The following is a 5,101-nucleotide window of genomic DNA, read 5'->3' on the forward strand; positions in this document are numbered from 1 at the left end:
TACCCTGCACAGTGTCTAGTAGTTAAGAGGCCCTCAGTAAGCTTTCACTGAGGTAAGACGAATCACAAGGGAATAAAGAAATGCATGTTGCTGACATCAGCAAGTGCTAAAAGCAGGATTCATACTCATTCACAGTCACTTTGGAATGATATGACATTGTGAAATAACCCAAGCCGGGGGTGGGGTACAGAAATGAACAGGACCTGTGACAGTGTAAAATGTCTGTCTGACACACTAATGGGAAGGCGAGAGGCTGAAGAACCCCAGATAGGATCAGGAAGAGGACTGGTCACCTGAAGGATGAAGACACAGTAGAGAAGTGGGACTTTCAGCTTCAGTCCTCCACCTCCAGGAGGGGAGGACGTACAGGGTCACCCCTGATGGCTAGCTCCTCAGTCTGTCATATCAGCAATGAAACAGCCAAAGGGGCTGGGTTTGGGACGCTTCCAAAGGCTAAGGGGAGGTTCCTGAAGTCGGTGTACCCAGAGAGACAAGAGGAGCACCTACGTCTTCCCACATTGCTTGCCTCCTGTGTCTCTTCATGACACAAACTGCTAATAAATGGATAAAAGGAGTGCAAGTGATTCTGAGTTGTACGAATATTTCTGGCAAGTTGAGTCCATGGAAGGTGTCATGGGAATCTTGGATAACCAGTTTGGCCAAAAGCGCGAGCAAACAACCTGGGCCCTGAGATTGGCATCAGGGATGGGCATCTGCCCATCTGATGTCAGAAGTGTGGATTGTTGAGAGGGTAACTAAAAATGATTCTGTTTTTTCCATAGCATGACAGAGAGCCATTTTTTTTACAACTGCAGAAGACAGAAGCAATCAAATGCCCAGTTAAATGAAAACCTAAACTATAGTGAACTAATAATAAAGTACACCGTTCCCTTAGAAAGGTAAATAAATTAGGGGCAGGGATGGGTAATAAACAGTTCTGTATATTTCCTAGGGAAATGTCTGCCTACAAATTGGGGTGATGACTGCAACCCAAAGAATACATATATGCAAGTCCAGGGTGATGAGAAGAATGAGCTTATTGAAGGTTGCCTACAGAGTGGAAGACAAGTGCCTGTTTTCTGGGAGTCCACATTTCCCACCCACCAAATTTCTATTTTTTGAGGTTCTAAACAGAGAGCAAAATTTGTACAAACCTGGGCCACCTAGCGTTAGAACAGCCAATGTCACTACAAACACGTTAGACCTAAACTACGAAATGTTTATGTCTACTCTGCCCTTGTCCCTTTGTTATTATTGTCATCACATTTAGTGTGTGTGTGTGTGTGTGTGTGTGTGTGTGTGTGTGTGTGTGTGTGTGTGTTCACATGCCTGGAACAACACACACCTATGTATGTTAGAGAGCAACCTGTGAGACTTCCTTTCTTTCAGCATGAGGGCCAAGGGATTGAATTTGGATCATCAGGCTTGGCATACAATCACCTTTTCTTGCTGAGCCATTTTGCTGGCCAAACCTTTCTTACTAAGGTTTCTACCGATCTCAACAGATTGAATTCGGGTTTTGGAGTCTACACAAGTGTGGGTAAGAATGGAGAAAAAGTAGAATCCATGCACTTTTAAGAAATGTAAAATGGTTCAGTGTCTGTGGGAAAATGTTTCCTAAATCCCTAAAAATGTATGCATAGGATGTCCATATGATCCCTCAGTTCCGCTCCTCACTACACACTCCAGAACATGTCACAACCACCCAGAGCCTGGTTCCTTGAAATCTGAAGCTCCATAAGACATCCGTCAGAACAGATCCCTCCTTGTATCTCCCATCCCAGTGCTGATGGGAGCCTTCTACAAAGCCTGTCTGTCTGAGTCCACCCCCACCCACAAAGAAGCAGTCACCACCATTCCTTCTCAAACCTTATAGTAATTAAACTCAAATCAAAAGAAGGACTCAGGTTGGTCAGCATACTGGAGAACCTTAGGTCCAGCATTGTCCTCAATTTTGGTCTCAGATTCATTAACAAATCATTGTTCATTCTAAAGAACAGATGTGTCTTAGGCCTGAAACCATGTACTATCCTCCTGATGCTCTCCCCTCTGTCCCCTGTAAAGGACAAGTTTGTAAACGAGTGAGCACTTTGATCTAGGAGATTGTGACGCTTTATACATGCTTGGCCCAGGGAGTGACACTATTAGGAGGTGTGGCCTTCTTGGAATAGGTGTGTCACTGTGTCTATGGGCTTTAAGACCTTCATCCTAGCTGCCTAGACTTCCACTAGCAGCCTTCAGATGAAGATGTAGAACTCTCACCTCCTCCTGCACCATGCCTGCCTGGATGCTGCCCTGCTCCCACCTTGATGACAATGGACTGAACCCCTGAACCTGTAAGCCAGCCCCAATTAAATGTTGTCCTTTATAAGACTTGTCTTGGTCATGGTGTCTGTTCACAGCAGTAAAACCCTGACTAAGACAGAGATAAATGACACACTTGGAGTTTTTCTCATTTAGTAAATTTTTGCAGATTACAAATCTGCTTGTTTTTTGCTTGGTTTTGATATAGGGTCTTTCTACATAGCTCTAGCTGCCCTGAAACTTCTCATGTAGACCATAATAGGCCTGTAATTCACAGAGATCCACCTGTCTTTGCTTTCCTCCTGAGTGCTTGAATAAATGGTGCGTGCCACCATGCCCCGGATAAATTATAAATCTTAATACCTTGTCTCCTGTATAATCTTAGTTTATCCTGGGGAACCTTCAAAAGTTAGAGGGAAGGCAGACATGGTGGTGCATTTCTGTAATCTCAGCAGAAACAGGAGGCTTGATTACAGGGTCAGCCTGGGCTACAGAGTAACAAAACAGAAAGCAAGCAAAGGACTAAACAACAAAAAGCCACAGAAAAAATCAAGTCCAAACAAGCACCAAGTCTTGAAGTTGATCTCTATACTGTTCTCTCTATATAGGCACGGCTCTTTCAAATTTGTGGCCTGGCAGTAAAGCACGCACACACACACACACACACACACACACACACACACACACCACCCACCCACCCACACACACACACACTTTGTTTCATAGGTATCTACCTAGCTTCCTGGCACATAGCTTGTAAAGCCCTAGGAATCCCCATAGTGGTACATGTCCTTTTATATGTCCTTTTACATGTCCTTTTACATGTCCTTTTACATGTTCTTTTACATGTCCTTTTATATGCTATTCAGAGGTTAGGTAGAGCTCCTGGGTAGCCTCACTGTGACCAGCTGGTTACCAGGGGAACCAGCTCTCCAATTATAAGCTTGGAAATGTCAACTCTGCTCCCTGCCCAACCAGGAGAACAGAGAAGAGCTGGGGATTCGGTGAATAAGTCGCTCATGCGAATGTGATGAAGTCTCCATGCACATCCCAAAGCTGAGAAACCTAGTGCTTCTGGGGTAGAGTGCATGCCCAGAGAAGGCATAAACACATCCATTTTCACAGGCCTTCTGCTGTGCCTGCCTTTTCCCTGACTGTGGCGCCTCTCAAGGATGCTCCCAGGGAGGGTGTCGTCCATGAAAAGATCCAATTTTTGTAGTTTGTCTTGAGATGCAATCTTGCTTTATATAGCCCAGGCTGGTCTCAAACTTGGGATTCTCCTGCCTCAGACTTTTCAAGTGACTGACATTATAGGTGTATGCTCCTGCACTTGTTAAGAGCCACTTTTGAGCCTTCCTCCTGTGGCTCAGGCAGGGTGGATAACTAACTGGTGGTAGAGGGTTAGAAAAGGCAGCCTTAGAGACAACTTCTTTCATGGACCCTGTTTGGAGACTGAAAGGTTGTAAATGCCTTTAGGACCTAATGGGGCTCTTGGAAATGACAGAAAAAGTAGAAAATTATTAAGGAATGGTGCTATGCATGAGATGTCTTGTTGGAGAGAGTCTGAAGTTCAAGATTGTTTGAGCTGCCGATTGTGTGGACAGTGGGGGTGTCTTAGTTAGGGTTTTACTGCTGTGAGCAGACACCATGACCAAGGCAACTCTTATAAAGGACAGCATTTCATTGGAGCTAGCTTAGAGGTTCAGAAGTTCAGTCCATTATCATCAAGGCGGGAGCATGGCACTTCTAGGCAGGCATGCCGCAGGAGTAGCTGACAGTTCAACATCTTGATCCAAAGGCAAACAGAAGGATCTTAAAGCCCATGCCCACAGTGACATGCTTCTTCCAACAAGACCACACCTCCAAATAGTGCCACTCCCTGGGCCAAGCATATTCAAACCATCACAGGGAGTTTTGTTTTACGTTTGATTTAGCAAAACTCTATGAGGAAAATTCTTCCTTTTTTGTCTCTCAACTAAAGCTGGGCAACCCAGGTGTCTTAACTCTTCCACCTTCCATCTTCTGATTTCTTGCTCTGTGATTTGTCTGTCTTGTCTGGGCCACAGTCAAGGCTGGCCTCGAACTTCTGATCCCCTTTCCATTCCCAGTCCTCTGGGATGGCAGATGTGCTCCACCAGGCCTGGCTTTCCACCTTATTCTCATGCCAGGGTGAACAATATGAAGGGCTGCTACAGCTCTGGCCACTCTGCCCACTTCCCTAAACATCCCTCTCCCAACATCTCCATTTCGATCCCACTGAAGGGCAGGCACTGGTGCCGTGTGAAGGACTCTTCTCCAACCAGTAGAAACCCCAAACCAGTGGTCTCCTAGGATCCGGTACATGGAAACGGCATGCACACGTTAGCAGCCACTTTGAAGTCACTCTGTGTTTTGGTGAGGGGAGGGTATCCTCAGCCCCTTTTAGCACAGCTGGACACAGTACCATCCAGAGCAGGGAGCACTTCCTCTCTGCAGTTTGACTGATGGGGACTAAAATCAGAGAGGTGTGTGTATGTATGTGGTGTATGCATTTGTGTGTGCCAATGCACACGCTTGTACACGGACTTGTAGAGGCCAGAAGTTGACACAGGGGCGTCTTCTGCTATTCTCATTTGTGGGACAAGATCTGTATGGTTTTGGTCATCGAAGCTGCTGGGTTTTTTGTCTACTTAACGTAAGCTATATCATCTGGAAAAGAAAACCTCAGTTGAGAAAACGCCCTTATCACACTGTTCGCTGGGCAAGTTGGGGGGCCTTTCTTTTCCTTTCTTTTCTTTCTTTCTTTCTTTTTTTTTTT

Source organism: Mus pahari, chromosome 7 (assembly GCF_900095145.1).
Source record: "Mus pahari chromosome 7, PAHARI_EIJ_v1.1, whole genome shotgun sequence".
Lineage (NCBI taxonomy): Eukaryota > Metazoa > Chordata > Mammalia > Rodentia > Muridae > Mus > Mus pahari.